The sequence below is a fragment of the Nycticebus coucang genome, chromosome 4 (assembly GCF_027406575.1).
Source record: "Nycticebus coucang isolate mNycCou1 chromosome 4, mNycCou1.pri, whole genome shotgun sequence".
In the NCBI taxonomy this organism is placed as follows: domain Eukaryota; kingdom Metazoa; phylum Chordata; class Mammalia; order Primates; family Lorisidae; genus Nycticebus; species Nycticebus coucang.
Genome location: NC_069783.1, coordinates 104609605 through 104629475, shown reverse-complemented (window position 1 = coordinate 104629475; position 19871 = coordinate 104609605). Strand labels below are relative to the sequence as shown.

The 19871-nt window shown below is 40.4% G+C and overlaps 1 protein-coding gene across 1 annotated transcript in view; it reads left to right on the top strand.

Moving 5' to 3' along the window:
• Positions 1-19871, top strand: part of ZNF10 (zinc finger protein 10) — a 92821-nt gene that overhangs the window by 34194 nt on the left and 38756 nt on the right. The gene's annotated exons all lie outside the window — the stretch shown is intronic.

Sequence of the window (19871 nt, the reverse complement as noted above, 5' to 3'; positions counted from 1 at the left end):
AGGGATGCCGGATATTATCAAAAGCTTTTTCTGCATCGATTGAGAGAATCATATGGTCTTTGTTTTTTAATTTGTTTATGTGCTGAATTATATTTATAGATTTACGTATATTGAACCAGCCTTGAGACCCTGGGATAAAACCCACTTGGTCATAATGTATAATTTGTTTGATGTGTTGCTGGATTCTGTTTGTTAGGATCTTGTTGAATATTTTTGCATCTATATTCATTAGTGATATTGGTCTATAATTTTCTTTTCTTGTTGGGTCTTTTCCTGGTTTGGGGTTAAGGGTGATGTTTGCTTCATAGAACATGTTGGGTAGTCTTCCTTCTTTTTCTATATTTTGGAACAGGCTGAGTAATATAGTTAGTAGTTCCTCTTTAAAGGTTTGGTAGAATTCTGACATGAAGCCATCTGGTCCCGGGCTTTTCTTTTTAGGGAGATTTTGTATGGTTGATGCTATTTCCAAACTTGATATAGGCCTATTCAACATTTCCACTTGATTCTGGCTAATTCTTGGAAGGTGATGTGCTTCCAAGTATTGGTCAATTTCCTTCAGATTTTCATATTTCTGAGAAAAAAGTTTTTTGTAATATTCATTAAGGATTTTTTTTAATTTCTGAGGAGTCTGTTGTTATTTCTTCTTTGTCGTTTCTGATTGATGAGATTAGAGATTTTACTCTTTTTTACCTGGTTAGGTTAGCCAAAGGTTTATCTGTTTTATTGACCTTTTCAAAAAACCATCTTTTTGATTTATTGATCTGTTGTATAATTCTTTTGTTTTCAATTTCATTTAATTCTGCTCTAATTTTGGTTATTTCTTTTCTTCTACTGGGTTTGGGGTTGGAATGTTCTTCCTTTTCCAGTTGCTTGAGATGTCCCATTAAGTTGTTAACTTCCTCTCTTTCCGTTCTCTTGAGGAAGGCTTGCAGTGCTACAAATTTCCCTCTTAGGACTGCCTTTGCGGTATCGCAGAGGTTCTGATAATTCATGTCTTCATTGTCATTTTGTTCCAAAAATTTGGCAATTTCCTTCTTGATCTAATCTCTGGCCCAGCTATCATTCAGCATAAGGTTATTTAACTTCCATGTTTTTGTATGAGTATGCAGGTTCCTGTTGTTACTGAGTTCAACTTTTATTCCATGGTCGTCCGAGAGGGTGTAAGGAATAATTTTTATTCCTTTAAATTTACTGATGTTAGACTTGTGACCTACAATGTGATCAATTTTGTAGTATGTTCCATGGACTTATGAGAAGTATGTGTATTCAGTTTTGTTGGGATGAAATGTTCTGTAGATGTCTGGTAAATCCAAATGTTGGATGGTTAGGTTTAAGTCTAAAATTTCTTTGCTCAGCTTCTTCTTGGAGGATCTGTCCAACACTGCCAAAGGAGTGTTAAAATCTTCGACTATTATGGAGCTGGAGGAAATCAAGTTGCTCATGTCTGTTAGAGTTTCTCTTACAAATTGAGGCGCATTCTGGTTGGGTGCATAAATATTAATTGAAATCTGATCATATTGAGTATTACCCTTAAATATGAAGTGACTATTCTTATCCTTCCTTACTTCTGTTGGTTTAACGCCTATTGTATCTGCAAATAGAATTGCAACAGTTGCTTTTTTCTGATTGCCATTTGCCTGCAATATGGATGACTATCCTTTTGCCCTGAGTCTATATTTATCTTTTAAGGTAAGATGTGCTTCTTGTATGCAGCAAATATCTTTCTTGAGTTTTTGTGTCCAGTCAGCCAACCTGTGCCTCTTTAGAGGACAGTTTAAGCCGTTCACATTAATGGAGAATATAGATAAGTCTGGTAAAATTTTGGGTATCAAGTTTTTCAAAAGTCCAGAGGACGTTTTTAATCCTTTTGTCACTGTGGAAGTTGGAGTTTGATCAAAAGTTTCTGAGTTAGTTTACTTTTGTGGTAGAGGATTGGGCTGGTCATTATGGAGGATAGGTCTGAGAATATCCTGAAGTGCTGGTTTGGTTATGGCAAATTTCTTCAACATGTGATGTCATTAAAGTATTTAATTTCTCCATCATAATTGAAACTCAGTTTAGCTGGATACAGGATACAGGGTTGAAAGTTATTTTGTTTTAGGAGATTAAAAGTCGATGACGACCCTCTTCTGGCTTGAAAATTTTCAGCAGAGAGATCTGCAGTCATTCTAATATTCTTCCCTTTGTAGGTAATGGTTTTCTTACATCTCGCTGCTTTAAGAATTTTCTCCTTCACATTAACTTTTGTGAAGTTAATTATGATGTGCCTGGGGGATGTCTTATTCAGGTTGATTCGTGCTGGGGTTCTGAACCTGTCTGCTATCTGAATTTCAGAATCTCTTGGCATATCTGGAAAATTCTTCTTCATAATTTCATGTAGAAAGGCCTCTGTGCCTTGCAAAGCCACTTCATTGCTTACAGAGATTCCAATGAAGTGGATATTAGCCTTCTTCGAATTAATCCAGAGGTCTCTGAGAGAATGATCCAGTTTTGCTCTCCATTTCTCTTCCTCTTTGAGAGTTTGGGAGTGTTCAAAAGTTTTGTCTTCAATGTCAGAAATCCTTTCTTCTGCTTGCTCCACTCTGTTACTAAGGGATTCTACTGTATTTTTCAGATTGTGAGGACTGCAAATTCTTGTTTCAATGTGTCAAAATCTTTGGTGGTTTTGTCTTTAAATTCATTGAATTCTTAAGACAACTTTTGAATTGCTCCTCGAATTTCTAATTCCAAATTTTCCTCCATTCTATTAATCTTGTTTGCAATCCAAATTGTGAATTCAATTTCTGACATCTCGGCCATCTGTTTATGAATGGGATTTCAGTTACATCTGCCATATCTTTCCTTGGGGGGGGGTTTATCTACTCTGGTTATTCATGTTACCACAGTTTTTCTGCTGATTCCACCCCATGATTATTTTGCACCTTTTGACTTTTCTCCTGGAGCTTTGCCGAGGACCTGTACAGTGCTATGGCCTGAGAAACTGGGGACCTGTTTGGTGTTGTGGGGCTAAATGGCTCTGTCTTGTTTTCAGCTGGTCTCTGTCCAACCCTAGTGAAACAGTTACTCTGGGTTGAAGTCTCAGCTGTGAAGAAATACCAGCAATTAAGTCACCCCGCCCCCCCACAGGCAACAATTGGAAAAGGAAAAATCAAACCTTCCTACAACCACACACCCAGGGCACCACTTGGGTAGTCCTTGGGTGATTGGCTCAGTTCAAAAGGTCCAAATCAATTGTCTCAGTCAGCACCTGTCTCAGGTGAAAGAGTTTAAAAGGTCTCTGGGAACTAAATCACAGGGGTCTGCTGACAACTCAAATATGACTTGCTCTGGTGCTCTGTGAGGTCAGGAGGACCCACCCAGCAAATAGATTAGTCTGGGAAGGTTGATGCCTACTTCCACACCTTGCACCTCTTCACACCTAGTCACTGATAACCCCGCAGGGCTGTGTCCCAGTTGCCTCCAATGAGTAGATACTCCAGGGGTTTGCACCTGTTTGAATCACAAGCAATGTATGTCTCCTCAGCCTGGCCACTGCTCTCTGACTCTATCCAGCAGGGGGAGGTGAGGCCTGACAACCTTGGGCGCCTGCTGGAGGCTGGGGGGTGTTCATTCAGTTCCACCCCCGCCCCTGATTGATGTTACTGATAGAACAGAACAACTTTGTGGAATTTGTTTCTGTCCTGGCTAAATTCCCCTGCAGAAGAGAAGCTGTTTTGAGTTCACAGAACCTGCACCTTAGGCCCTGTCTTTGCTGCTGCAGGTTTGTATTTGCAGCACAGTTAGCTGTCAGTTCTAGCCTCTTGCCCTCCTTTGTCTAGGCTGATGATCCCCTGCGGGCTGGGTGCTTCTTAGGCTCAGTAAAGCAGTCCTCTGGGTCAGCCCCGCCCTGGGAGTCAGCTGGCACTACACGTGCATTTTCTAGTCCCCACATTCCACCCAGTCCGGTACCACCTCAGGCAAACCCTTTACTCATGGGGCCTGCGTTTCTGTCCCAGATCTGTTCCGCTGGTGGTTGCCACCTGAGAAGATGCCTAGCTTCCTGTGGTTGCCCAGAGAGACAGGGTGTGAGTCCAGAATATCCAGGGGTGAGCCCTATTGTTGCCAAAAATGGCTGCTGGTCTGCACCTCAGGGCACCGCTGCTCTGGTGTGGTTCCCTCTCAGCCAACCATCATCTCCTCACTACCATACCACAGAATCAGCAGTGACCAGCTGCAGTCCAGGCCCTGTCCACACCCCTCGAAAAATCACCCAAGAATCTGGACTCCTGGGGGACAGGCCTCCAGACCTCAGAGTGAGAGTGGAGGGGAGTGCTGGTTGCTCAGAATTGCAGGTAGAGAATATATGCAGTTTTACACATGCAGTTTTTTGCCTGGCAGGAGAGCACCATGGCGCCCTAGTAGGGGAAATAGGTCCAGTTTTTAGAGGGTCTCTCCCATGGAGTATAATGGGAGGACTTTTGAACTCTGCTCGTTTGTTTATGGGGTACTCTGAGCCGTTGTCATGGGGGAGGGGACTCCCATCCGCTTGGTGATGGATTTTATACCTTTTGTTTGTATCCTTGGGGTCGCAGCTCACCTCAGCAGGGTTGATGTGTGTTCTTCAACCTTCTTTCTTGGCACAGCTCTAACCTCTTATAGGTTACTTGCTAAATTTCTGTCCTTTAACTCTCCTTCTGGATGGGGGCTTCGGTGGAAAACTGGCTTCAGTCGGCCATCTTGTCTCCACCCCCCCTTTGTTGTAATTAATGAAAATTGCCTTGGCTACATAGTTTTTTTTTGGTTCCATGTCTTGAAAGTATGATGTTGGTATTTTAACAGGAGTAGCATTGAATCTGTAGGTTGCTTTCAGAAGTATAGACATTTTAACAATGTTGATTCTTTCCAGCCATATGCATGGTATATTCTTCCATTTGTTAATATCTTCTGCTATTTCTTTTCTTAGGGGTTCATAGTTTTCTTTATAAAGGTCCTTCACCTCTTTTTGTGAGGTGTATTCCTAGGTATTTCATCTTCTTTGAAGCTACTGAGAAGGGTATTGTGTCCTTGATTTCCTTCTCATCTTGGCTGTTATTGCCATATACAAAGTCTACTGATTTGTGGACATTGATTTTATATCCTGAGACCTTACTGTATTTTTTGATGACTTTCAGGAGTCTTGTGGTTGAGTCTTTGGGGTTCTCTAAGTATAAAATCATATCATTGGCAAAGAGGGAGAGTTTCACTTCCTCTGCCCCCATTTGGATGCCTTTAATTTCCTTCTATTGCCTGATTGTTTTTGCTGGAACTGCCAGCATTATGTTGAATACTAGTGGTGATAGAGGACATCATTGTCTTGTTCCAGTCCTGAGTGAAAAAGCTTTCAGTTTTACTCCATTCAGTATAATATTATCTGTGGCTTTGTCATAGATGGCTTTGATCAGTTTATAAAATATGCTGCCAATGCCTATATTCTTCAGTGTTCTAATTAGGAATGGATGTTGAATTTTATTAAATGAATTTTCTGCATCTATTGAGAGGATCATATGGTCTTTGTTTTTGCTCCTGTTGATATAGTGAATAATGTTTATGGATTTCCATATTTTAAACCAGCCTTGCATCCCTGGGATGAATCGTACTTTATTGTGATGTATGACTTTTTTAATTATAAGCTGTAATCTAGTAGCTAGGATTTTATTGAGAGTTTTTGCATCTATATTTATTAGTGAAATTGGTCTGTAGTTCTCCTTTTTAGTTGGGTCTTTACCTTTTGGTATCAGGTTGATGTTTGCTTCATAGAACATGTTGAGGAAGATTGCTTCCTCCTCAATTTTTTGGAATAATTCCTGCAGTTTGAGAATAAGCTCCTCTTTGAAGGTTTGATAGAATTCTGGTGTGAAGCCATTTGGACCAGGGCATTTTTTAGGGGGGTGGATTTTTTTTATTGTTTCTTTAATCTCAGTGCTTGCAATTTGTCTGTTCAGAAGGTCTATTTCATCTTGATTAAGTCTAGGGAGTGGGTGTGATTCCAAGTATTGATCCATTTCCTCTACATTGTGAAATTTCTGGGCATAGAGTTTCTTGTAGTATTCGGTGATAGTCTCTTGTATCTCTGTGGCACCTGTTATTTCCCCTTCATCATTCCTGATTGAGGTTAATAGAGATTTTACTTTTCTGTTACTAATATCTCTGGCTAAGGATTTATTTATTCTATTTACGTTCTCAAAAAACAACTTTTTGTTTCATTAATTTTTTGAATAATTTGTTTTCAATTTCATTGATCTCTGACTTAATTTTGGCTATTTAATTTTTTGTGTTTGGTTTAGGGTTAGATTGTTCTTCTTTTTCCAATTCCATAGGTGTTTTATGAGTGTGCTGATGTGTTCACCTTCCGTTTTTCGAAGGTAGGCATCTAAAGCAATAAATTTTCCTCTCAGGACTACTTTTGCTTTTGTCATTAATCTATCTTATCCCAGAGGTTTTGGTAACTTGTGTCTTCATTGTTGTTGTGCCTGAGGAAATTAACAAGTTCCTCTTTAATCTCTTCCTGAACCCAACTATCATTCAGCATAAGGTTGTTCAATTTTGAAAGCTTAGTGTGGGGATGAACAATTTTGTTGGAGTTGAGCTTCACCATTATGGCCTTGTGGTCTGAGAAGTGACATGGTATAATTTCTATTCCTTTAATTGTGCTAAGGTTTGATTTGTATCCTAGGATGTGAGCTATTTTGGAGTATATGCCATGAGCTGATGTGAAAAAAGTATATTCTTTTACTTTAGGATGGTGTGCTTTGTATATGAAGGAGACAATCAGGGAATGTAAAGATGGGATATTAATCCCATTTGATCTAGGGCAGTGGTTGTCAACCTTCCTAATACTGCAATCCTTTAATACAGTTCCTCATGTTGTGGTGACCCCCAACCACAAAATTATTTTTGTTGATATTTCATGACTGTAATCTTGTTACTGTTATGAATCATAATGTAAATATTTGATATGTAGGATGGTCTTAGGCGACCCCTGTGAAAGGGTCGTTCAACCCCCAAAGAGGTCTCGACCCACAGGTTGAGAACTACTGATCTAGGGTCACATTTAGGTCCTTTGTATCTTTGTTTAGTTTCGGTTTAGATAATCTGTCTAGTTCTGTCAGAGGGGTGTTGTATTCCTCGACTATGGGATGTTATATTGCTTAGACCCCCTCAAGGTCTGTTTCATAAATCTGGGAGCATTTAAGTTAGGTGCATAAATGTTTAGTTTTGAGATGTCTTCTTGTTGTATTGTTCTTTTGATCAGTATGAAGTGCCAATCTTAGTCTTTCTTAACTAAAGTTGCTTTGAATCTGCTTGTATCTGAGAATAAGATTGTAACCCCTTCTTTTTTCTGATTCCCATTTGCTTGATACACTGTTTTCCATCCCTTAACCCTGAGTCTTTATTTGTCCTTCAGGGCTAGGTGTGTCTCCTGGAGACATCATATGGATGGCTTGTGTTTTTTCATCCAATCATCCAGCCTGTGCCTTTTTTTTTTTTTTTGAGACATAGTCTCACTTTGTTGCCCTTGGTAGAGTTCTGTGGCATCACACAGCTCACAGCAACCTCCAGCTCTTAGGCTTAGGCAATTCTCTTGCCTCAGGTTCCCAAGTAGCTGGGACCACAGGTGCCCACCACAACGCCCGCTACTTTTTTTTGTTGCAGTTTGGCTGGGGTTCGGTTTGAACACACCACCCTCGGTATATGGGGCCAGCACCATGGGGCCCTACTCACTGAGTTACAGGTGCTGCCCCAGTCTGTGCTTCTTTAGTGGGGAATTCAGTCCATTGACATTTATAGAAAGTGTCAACAGTTTTGGTAGAATTCTATTCATCTTATTGTGAGGTAGTTTGTTGTGTAGTTTAATCCTTTGTGCCATTGTGACAGCTAAATTCTGGCCTTTGGCTTGTAGATGTTTACTTTGATGGTGGTCCACTGTGGAGTTCAGTATTGAGAATAGGTCTAAGTATTTCCTGTAGAGGTGGTCTTGTTGTGACAAATTTCCTCAGTGCTTGCATATCTGCAAACGATTTGATTTCTCCATCAATTTTGAAGCTAAGTTTGGCAGGATAACAGGATTCTAGGCTCAAAATAATTTTGTTTAAGAATGTTGAAGGTGGATGACCATGTTCTTCTGGCTTGGAAGATTTTAGTTGAAAAGTCTGCTGTCATCCTGATGGTTCTGCCCTTATAGGTCAATTGGTGCTTATTCCTAGCTGCTTGCAGGATTTTCTCCTTCATCTTGACTTTGGACAGGTTCAATGTGTCTTGGAGAGGTTCTGTTAGAGTTAAGATGACCCAGGGTTTGATATCCATCTGAAAGGAGTGTGTCAGGATCTTTAGTAAAACTTGGGAAGTTGTCATTTATGATAGTCTCAGTAGGGCTTCCATACCTTTGGGACAATCTTGTTCCCCCTCAGGGATTCCTATTATCCATATGTTTGAATGCTTCATGGCGTCTCGAAGTTCTCTAAGCACTGCTCTGTTTTTTTTCTCTTCTTTTCTAACTCTGTTACTACCCATGTTAACTCAAAGACTTTATCCTCTAACTCTGAAGTTCTTTCTTCTCCATGGTCTAATCTATTTTTGATACTTTCTACTGCATATTTACATTCTCTGATTGTCTCCTTCATTTCTTTAAGCTCATCCGTATCTTTTCTATATTCTACATATCTCTTTTCTGACTTTTGGTTCTGTCTTTCCATTTTCTCTTCTAATCCCTTTATTGTCTTAATCATCCATATTTTAAATTCCCTTTCTGTCAAATCCATTAATTATAGGAAGAGTCTTCTTTCAAAATTGCCTTATGGTCCCTTCGAGGAGTTGCTCTAATTTGGTTATTCATGGTGCCTGAATTTCTTTTGGTTCCTCCTCATGTGTGCTTTCTTCTTGTTTACTTCCTTCTGCACCATTTTCCTTCTCCTTCCTCCTTTTCTTTTTTCTTTCTTTTTTTTTTTTTTTTTTTTTTGTAGAGACAGAGTTTTACTTTATTGCCCTCGGTAGAGTGCCGTGGCATCACACAGCTCACAGCAACCTCCAACTCCTGGGCTTAACCTCCTTTCCTTTAAGTTACCTTGTCTCAGAGTTTAGGTGAGGAAGAGGCCTCTTGGTATGAGGTCAAAAGGCAAAGAAGGGTTACATCAAGGAAAGAGGGTTATACCAAGAGGAAAGGAGAAGAAGAAAATAAAAATAAAAGGGGGAGAAGAGTAGGAGTAAAGCAAAAGAAAGAAAAATAAAAAGCAAGAAAGGGGGAATGGGGGCTAATAGAAGCAAATTGAAGAACAGGTGAGATGGAGGACAGGAAGGGAGGATGAGAGTGATAGAAGAGATGTTGTTTAGCATGGTGCTCAGGTCATGCCTACAGCTCAAGGGTTGTGAGGAGCTGAGCTGGGTGGGTTCCTCAAAATTAGGCACTCCTTACTTGTCTGTCCACACAAGGAAAATAGGAAGAGACAAAAAAGAGCAAATGCAAAAACCAAGAAGGAAAAATTGAATAAGGAAGAAAAAAAAGAAGAAGAAGAAAAGTAGAAACGTTCTGCAGTATGAGAACGTTTTCCTTTTACTTTCTTCCTGGGGCCAAGAGTAGAAAGTTATCCTGGCCTCTTTAAGCTAGGCTACTGCTGCAGTCAACCTGCCAGACCACTGCAAAGAAAGGGTGGAAAGAGAAAGAAAAGAAAAAAGAGAAAATATATCAATAAGTATAGATAAAGGATAATTAAATGTACTATTGAATCAAATTAAAGGGAGGGAGAGAAGAGGGATAAAGAAAGAAAGAAGAAAGGTAACAAACCAAAAAAAGAGAAAGAAAAAACAAGAAATGGGGTGGTGGTGGTGGACTATCTTAGCTGATGCAAAAGCACTTTATGTGGGAGAGATGAGTAGAAGAGTCTCTAGCAACTGAAAAGGCAGTGGAGTGTACTAGGGTGAGAGAATAATTCAAGCTAAAATTCTGCAACAACAAAAAATTAACAAAATACAGAAGTTGTTGCTCTCGTTGAATGTAAAAATGGAAGCTAGGAGAAGATCCAACCTTACAACTTAGGAAAAAGCAAAGCACATTGAAACAAGATAAAAGGAAACAAACTAACAAAAAATCAGTAAGATAGGGGTGGCGCCTGTGGCTCAGTGAGCAGGGCGCCGGTCCCATATACCGAGGATGGCGGGTTCAAACCCGGCCCCGGCCAAACTGCAACAAAAAAAAAATAGCCGGGCGTTATGGCAGGCGCCTGTAGTCCCAGCTACTCGGGAGGCTGAGGCAGGAGAATTGCCTAAGCCCAGGAGTTGGAGGTTGCTGTGAGCGTGTGACGCCACGGCACTCTACTGAGGGCAATAAAGTGAAACTCTGTCTCTAAAAAAAAAAAAAATCAGTAAGATAGCCTGAGGTAAGCAATCTCAGCAACCAGTTGAGGAAGGAAAGAAGGGAGAGAGACAGAAAAATAAGCTAAATTAAAAAGAAAAGAGAAAAAGAAAGAAAAAAACAACAATCCAAAAAATGTGTGTGTGTGTGTGTTTGTATAACATAGGGATTCGATTTTTGTAGGAATATATTTATGCTGCAATATACTTCCTGGACACCAGGTGGTGCTGTAAATTTGGGGAACAAACACAGCTGTTAACCTCTCTCTGATTCCCAGGCTTAGAGAAGTTTGCCAGCTTATTTGTTCCCTGTGGTTGTCCATTCACCTCAGCCCTCAGCCCCTGCAAATCTGGGATTCCACAGTTCTCAACAATTCTTCAAAGACAGGTCTGACATATTACCCCTGCAACCATTACCATAGGGAGCCAGAATGGGGCCTCATTCCCATGGGCTTATCCCCAGTGAAGGACTGCTCCCTGCAGGCAGAACATGGACCACTGCGCCCTACACCCTCAGCAAGAGACTCTCCAGCACAGGCTTCTAGTGCCCTTCTCCACATGGTGAGTCCCTGATCAGGAACTTTCCTCCATACAGATGTTTCACCTGCTGCTAAACCACAGTAGGCCGCTCCAGACAGCACCCTAAAATGGCCCCCAAATTCTACTCAGGAGTGCTCACTTCTTCATTCTTTTCAGAGTCCCTGAGCCTGACATGATTAAAAGTCCACTTCCTGCAGGGCTTATACAAGCTACTGGTGCCCTTTCTGTCTACAGCTTCCCCTTCTCTGGGACCTTTTACTCCCTCTATGGATGCTTCACTGGTTGCCAATTGCAGTAGAACTGCTCCAGCCAGCAATCCAATCTGGCCATGAAATTCTGCACAGGAGAGCATTACCTAGCCTCCCGTAAGAACCTCAAACTGCAGGAAGTTTCCTCTGGGCCTCACCACTGTGGCTGCAGCCTGCCTGCCACCACCATGGTCTGGGTGTACTTGCAGAAACTTACCCAAGTGTGTTAGTTCTCCACAGCTCCAGCCAAATCCAGCTGTCCACTTCCATGCTGCATTCTGAGCCACCACAGTACGTCAATATTCCACACTAGGACTGATCCAGCCCTCTCCTTCTGCCCTTTTGCTCTAGGAAGGCTCAGCTAAATGTCCTTCCTGTCCGCCATCATGCTCTGCCTCCCAGTCTCAGGCATTCAAATTTCATATATAAACTATGACAAAAGACTCCTAAACTAGTCTCAAGATTTTTTTTTTTTTATATAAAAATTGAGACAGAATCGCCCTCGGTAGAGTGCCGTGATGTCACAGCTCACAGCAACCTCAAACTCTTGGGCTTCAGTGATTCTCTTCCCCTGCCTCCCAAGTAGCTGGGACTACAGGTGCCTGCCACAACTCCCAGCTATATTTTTTGTTGTTGTTGCAGTTTTCATTGTTTAGCTGGCCTGGGTCGGATTCAAACCCGCCAGCCGTTGTGTATGTGGTTGGCGCTGTACCCACTGTGCTATGGGTGCCAAGCCTCTCTCAAGATTTTTCATACAGGGCCAGGCACAGTGGCTCATGCCTATAATTCTAGCACTCTGGGAGGCCGAAGTAGGTGGATTGCCTGAGTTCGGGAATTTGAGACCAACCTGAGCAACAGTGAAACCCTGTCTTTAAAAACTAGCTGGGTGTAGTAGTGGGTGCCTATAGTCAGAGCTCCTTGGTAGGCTGAGGTAAGAGGATTGATTGCTTGAGCCCAGGAGTTTGAGGTTGCTGTGAATTATGACACCACAGCACTTTACCCAGGGCAACAGAGTTAGACTCTGCCTCAAAAAAAAAAAAAAAAAAAGGTTGTTTTTTTTTTTTATACAGAAATCAATGTGATCATTTTAAAACAAATAATTTCAATCCCTCTCTTTTTTGTTTTCTTTCTGATTTTTTTTTTTTTTGAGATAAGAGTCGCACTTTGCTGCCCTTGGTAGAGTGCTGTGGCCTCATAGCTCACAGCAACCTCAAACTCTTGGGCTCAAGTGATTCTCTTGCCTCAGCCTCCTGAGTAGCTGGGACTTAAGGCGCCTGCCATGACACCCAGCTATTTTTAGAGACGAGGTCTCGCTCTGACTCAGGCTAGTCTTGAACCTGTGAGCACAGACAATCCACCCCTCTCAGCTTCCCAAGTGCTAGGATTACAGGCATGAGCCCCCACGCCCACCAAATTTCAATCTCTTCAGAAAATTCTTAAATAGCTCCTCATAGCCCTTCAAATAGAAGTAAAATCTCATGCCATAGTTGGCAAGGTCTTTTATGATCTAGTTCCTGCTTAGTTTCCAATCTGGTTTCAGATACTCTTCTTATTCCTTTGCTTAACAGTGTTCCACCTACTGGACTTACTTTCTCCCCCACAAATGTGTCAAACCCTCCATCAGGAATTTTGCTATTTAGAAAGATTTTTCTTTGTCCCTTCACCCCCTCCATGAATGACACCTTTTTTTACCTTCAGATTTCAGTGAAAATGTCACCTTTTCCCTAAGACTTTTCCTTAACTTCTTTATCTAACATATCCTTATCACAGAAACTTGCTTTCTTGATATTTTCAGTTTTGCCTAGAAATCAATTTAGATGAAGTCTAAAAATAGTCCATGCCCTTTAGCAATACTTTCAAAAAGTCTGCTTTTACAAGGTAGGAGATTGAAAAAGTGGCTTAAACAATGAACAAAAAATGTATCTGTTGTTTTAAAAAATGAATAGAACTTACATTTCCAACAATAGCCTAAGCAAAACTATTTACTTTACAAATTTGAAGATATTAAAAGCATACTTTTGAAAAATATCATTTTTTAATAGATAACTTTTCTCTGCTCACCACACAAACTAGAACACTTAATAAAAAATAAAAGAAAAAATTATGACTCAGAATTAAGCACTGATTAACACTTTGTTTTTTTTGTTTTGTTTTTGGGGAGAGTCTTACTATGTCACCCTTGGTAGAGTGCTGTGGCGTCACAGCTCACAGCAACCTCAAACTCTTGGGCTTAAGCGATTCTCTTGCCTCAGCCTCCTGAGTAGCTCGGACTACAGCCACCTGCCACAACACTCAGCTATTTCTTGGTTTGAGTTGTCATTGTTGTTTAGCAGGCCCTGACCTGGCTGGAAACTGCCAGCCCTACTCACTGAGCTACAGGCGCCGAGCCCTTCCAGGATATTTTCAGTGTGCATGCATGCACACACATATACATATTTAATAAGCATATTAACAAAACATGGTCATATCCTAACATCTTGTAACTATTTAAAATTCACAGTATAGTAAATATATCTTCCTTCATATGTCAATCAATACAGAATCATCTATTAATGACTGCATTATATTTCATACAAAAAATTTTTAAACAAAGCTGTTATTGGGAATTTAGGAGTTTTCTAGTTTTGTTTTGTTTTGTTTTTTTGAGACAAGAGTGTCATTATGTCGCCCTCGGTAGAGTGCTGTGGCGTCACAGCTCACAGTAACCTCAAACTCTTGGACTTAAGGGATTCTCTTGCCTCAGCCTTCCAAATAGCTGGGAGTAAAGGTGCCTGCCACAACGCCCAGCCATTTTTTTTTTTTTGGTTGTAATTTTCATTGTTATTTTAGCTGGCCAGGGCAGTGATCAAACCGCCAGCCTCAGAGTATGTGGTCGGCACCCTACCCATTGAGCTACGGGTGCCACTAAATTTTCTGATTTTTCACTACAGCATGAACTGAGATGAATATTGTTACTTATACATGCCTATATGAAGAATCCTGTTATAAAATCTCAGAAAATAATTTCTCGGTGAAAGATTAAGAATATTCCAGCTTTGGACACACAATGCATAACTGTCTCCAGAACATCTGTATTAATTTATACTTCCATAAGTAGCCTAAAGGAGGTACACTGCACATTCACCAACACTTGATCAACTTATTCTTTTAAAAATTAGCAAGTAGAATGAAACAACATATGAACATTGATCATACAATAAGAAACCATATGAGCAGAAGTGGGGTGTGATTGAGAGGGGGGAAGAGAGGAAGACTGGGAGAGGGAAAGAACATAAATATTAAACTATTCTCTTAACGGTCATAGTTTCTGCGTAACTGTTATGGTGGAATTTTTGTTGTTGTTGTTTTGAGGCAGAGTCTCACTGTGTCACCCTCAATAGAGTGCTGTGGCATCACAGTTCACAGCAACCTCAAACTCTTGGGCTTAAGCAATTCTCTTGCCTCAGCCTCCCAAGTAGCTGGGACTATAGGTGCCCACCACAATGTCCAGGTATTGTTGTTGTTGTTGTAATTATCACTGTTGTTTGGCAGGCCCAGGCCAGGTTAGAACTCACCAGCCCTGGTGTATGTGGCCAGCACCCTAGCTGCTGAACTACAGGCACCCAGCCAGAACGTTGTGTTATGCTGAGTGTAACTCTGGTATTCAGAAAAAGGAAATATTGATTCCATGCAATTTTTATTGTATATAATCACTTAAAAACCTAACTTTTTTTGGGCGGCACCTGTGGCTCAAAGGAGTGGGGGTGCCAGCCCCATGTACTGGAGGTGGTGAGTTTGAGCCCGGCCTTAGCCAAAAACTGCAAAAAGAAAAAAGAAAAAAAAAAACCTAATTGAGACATTCTTGCTCTGTCACCCTGCGCATCATCATTGATCATTGTAAACTCCAGATCCTGGGTTCAGGCAATCCTCCTGCCTCAGCCTACCAAGTAGCAGAGACTACAGCCATGGACCATCATACCCAGCTAATTTTTGTATTTTTAGTAGAAATGGGATCTCACTTTTGCTCAGGTTGGTCTCACTGAGGTCAAGCAATCCTCCTGACTCAGCCTCCAAGGGTACTAGGATTACAGGTGTGAGCCACCTCACCTGGCCAAAAACCTAACTTTCAGTTGAATTTCTTCTAGACTATTAAGTAAAAGACACAAAATTTATTGAAAAACCTTAAATGTTTCATTGAAAACCTACTTTGACCCAAACAGTAGGAGTAAAACAGCGAACATTTTAGAAAAAGTTGCCACTTTACCACAGATTATGGTTTAGAGTGCAAGATATATAAATAGGCAATAATGTGAAAGTGTGAAAAATATTGTTAAAGCAGAGAAAGGACGTGATACCTAAAGGATGAATAGGCTAGGTTTAAAGTAGGGAAAAAATGAAGAGATGAAGGGAATCAAAAGAGATGAGGCCTGAAAAGATAGTTAAGAATTGGAGCAAGGTCTTGTGAAAAGATGTTTATAATATAGGAGGAAAAAGCCAGTGAATGATTTAAAAGTGAAATGTTATATGATTGGATTAGTACGTTAGATGAATCACCCTGAGAGCAGTGTAGAAAATATTTGATAGGAAAACAAGATAAACAATATTGTTCATTGCAGTATTGTTTATAGTTATAAAAAATCTAGAGACGGGTTGGCCAAAGTGACTAATGCCTGTAATCCCAGTACTTTGAGTGGCTAAGGTAGGTGTAGGTGGATCATTTTAGGTTAGGTATTTGAGTCCAGCCTGGACAATACAGTGAGGCACTGTACAAAAAAAAATTTTTGTAGAGACAGAGTCTCACTGTACCGCCCTCGGGTAGAGTGCTGTGGCGTCACGGCTCACAGCAACCTCCAGCTCTTGGACTTATGTGATTCTCTTGCCTCAGCCTCCAGAGCAGCTGGGACTACAGGCACTCGCTACAACGCCCGGCTATTTTTTTGTTGCAGTTTGGCCGGGGCTGGGTTTGAACCCTCTACCCTCAGCATATGGGGCCGGCGCCCTACTCACTGAGCCACAGGCACCGCCCACAAAAATTTTTTTAAATGTAGCTTGGCATGGCGATGTACACCTGCAGTGCCAGCTATTTGGGAGGCTAAACTGGGAGGATTATTTGAGGTTATTATATTATTTGAGGTTCAGAAGTTCAGGACTGCAGTGAACGCTGATTCTGCCACTGTACTCCATCCTGGGTAACAAAGCAAGACCCTCTCTCTGAAAAAGAAAAAAAAATTATTTAATTTTGAGATAGAGTTTCACTTTGTCACCCTCAGTTGAGTTCCATGGCTCCTAACTCACAGCAACCTCAAACTCTTGAGTTCAAGTGATTCTCTTGCTTCAGCTTCCCAAGTAGCTGGGATTACAGAGACCTGCCACAACATCTGACTATTTTTAGAGACATGGTCTCATTCTGGCTCAGGCTGGTCTTGAACTCCTGAGCTAAAGCAATCTACCCATCTTGGTCTCTTAGGGTGCTAGGATTGTAGGCATAAGCCATCACACCTGGCCTAAGAAAAAATAATTTAAAGAATTCTGGAGGCAAAATAAATTAGATACATTATGGTAAAGTTACATAATCAGATACTATGCTATTAATGAAATAGAATGATATGCATTGACATAGATACATTAAAAAGATATGGGATGAAAGGTATGGTTCAATTTTTATAAAAAGAGAAACATTTGTATGTACAAATAGTCTGATAAGAATGCATTCTCATCTACAAAATTAAATTTCTAAAGCAGTAGAATCTGAGGAGGAAAAGCTTTCCCTCTCTCTGTAGGGCAGAGGTTGTTTATATTTTTCTTATATGTACTAGTTTTATAATTAAAAACCACCAATAAGTTAAAAATACCAATAGGATACCATAGCAGTGACACAGAATACGTTAGAACAAAGCAACATTTAACATGGAATCCTGTTACAAGGTTGTTGCAATAAAATGAGATATAATAATTGAGACCACACCTGTGTCTAGCTGCTGGCATACAGGTTGAGTATCCCTTATCCAAAATGCTTGGGACCAGAAGTGATTCAGATTTAAGAACCACCACCCTCAGTGTATGGGGCTAGTGCCGTACTGACTGAGCCACAGGCGCCACTCTCTTGTCAAATTTTGGAATATTAGCATTACACTTACCAGTTGAGCATCCAAAATCTAAAGTGCCTAGTAAGCATTTCCTTTGAGCATTTGGACTTTGGAGCATTCTGAATTCAAATTTGGGATGCCGAACTTGTACCAAGAACCCTTGGCCAAGATTAGTGTATAAATTCCTATGCCATCCTAGCTAAGCACAATCCCTTACTGAGTACCACTTAAGATTATCTCTGCAAAGACCACACACATTTATGATCATTTTTATTTTATTTTATTTATTTATTTATTTTTTTGAGACAGAGCCTTAAGCTGTCACCCTGGGTAGAGTGCTATGGCATCACAGCTCACAGCAACCTCCAGCTCCTGGGCTCAAGCGATTCTCCTGCCTCCATCTCCCAAGTAGCTGGGACTACAGGCGCCCGTCACAATGCCTGGCTATTTTTTGGTTGCAGCCGCTGTCGTTTGGTGGGTCCGGGTTGGATTTGAACCTGCCAGCTCAGGTGTATGTGGCTGGCGCCTTAGCTGCTTGAGCCACAGGTATCAAGCCTTTATTTTATTTTTTTGAGACAGTCTCACTTTGTCACTGTCAGTAGAGTACCGGGTCATCATAGCTCACACCAACCTCAAACTCTTTGGCTCAATTGATCCTCTTGCTTCAGCCTCCCAAGTAGCCGGGATTACAGGTGCCCACCATAACACCTGGCTATTTTTAGAGATGGGTCAGGCTGGTCTCGAACTCCTGAGCTCAGGCAATCCACCTGCCTTGGCCTTCAGGAGTGCTAGGATTACAGTTGTGAGCCACTACACCTGGCCATTAGGATCATTTTTAAACTGTTAACTGCTACTGTCATAGCCACGAAGGCTGATACCAAAAAAGGGAATACTAGGTTTTCTATCATGATTGCAGGCTTTCCTTTCCAAACTACATATGAACCCTATTAGACTAAAGTATCCATCACTTCCTTAGAGACTGCTGTGATTTAATCTATCTTCATTCTAAATTTGGTTTTCACTGGTAATGGCCAAAAGTCTCAGCCCATTCCGTAGATCTAATCTTATTTTCTGTAACAACATTGTTGTTACAATCTTCCTTGTACCATAGCTAAAAACCCTAAACTCCTACCCTTCTGGAAACTGTTTACATGGTTACCTCCTGAGGTTCTTGGGTGAAGAAACTCCCTTAATATCCTTAACTACTTCCCTTAACATACTGTTCATTTCTTGCATTAACTTAAACTTGGCTGTCCCCTGGGAAGAAAAAAACCTACCTGACAACAATTACATCCAAGAAGGGGTTATTCCCAATGTATGCCACATATCTATAGGCTGGAAAGTAGGGACAATATTCTCCTTACACCCTAATTGCTTATAAACTCTGCTTTCACACATCTAGTTACACCATTTTCTCCCTCTCTTCTTGGCTGCTATCTTCGATTCAAATGGATTCTCCTCATTTACTTTGACTTTGCTACTTGCTTTGCTGTCTTTAATGAAAGTCCTACTAATAATGTGGGAGTTCTCTCACATATATAGAGTTCTTCACTAAAACCTCTGGCCAGTATTCCATCCACCTTACTCTTAGCAGATAATCTTACTGTGAAACCTACAATTATGTCTATATTTTATCAGCCAGGAATAGGAGAAATGGTATCTCTTGGCTATAAGGAGGCTGGGCTAGGGAGTTTTGAATGGATACAATAAAACAAAACTAAAGTTATATTAACAAAGGAGGAGGAATAATAAAGGTTAGCAATGTTTGCCACAGTATACCACAAAATAGCTCTTAAGCAACACCAAACAACATCATATAGGTCAAATATAAATAAATAGTTCTGCCCATACTTCAATTAACTTAGATATAAGTTAACAAAAACAGGTAATTAAAATTAACTCATGCATTCCTCCTATACTTTTGAGAGTGGTGGAATGATCCCTCAATTTTTCTATTTCTGCTATAAACACCTCCATCCTGTGCTCAGAAAGTTTATTAACTTTCCCTTTTATTATGCTTATTTAATTTCTCAATACTACTTCTATCACATTAAGATCCAAACATTTCCAGTTTCTATTAAAAAAATTTCTCTTGACTACAAAGCTGTCTCCAGCTACTACACTTTCACCTACTATTCCAATTTGTCTATATTCAGTCTTTACTTCCTCCTTTATTAATTCCTAAACACATCCCAATCTAGCACCCATCTTCAATATGCCATTACATTATTTCCAACTAAGGTTATAGACTTCATCTAATTTAACCCCTAAGTAGCACTGAAAATAATTAACTTAACCTTCCTTTTTGAAACACTATTGTGTCTTGGTTTGGTGAAATCTACTCTTAGTTTTCTTATCTCTGTACTATGGGCTCCTTGTTTTATCCTACTTTTAAATATAGGTCTTCATGGTCAGTGATAGACATTCTCCTTTCACTTCATTTCTCCTATACAAAACTTGCACAAATCCTATTATAATTTACCTACTGAGGCCACTAAAATTTCTATTGCTACCCTACATAACGGCATTTCTATGTCTACCCTACATAACTCCAGAACTGCATACCAACCTGTTCACATGGATGAACAATCCTGTAACGAACTAAAATGGCAACTGCTACCTCTTTTATCATATGCCCCTCCTTCCACATTATGTT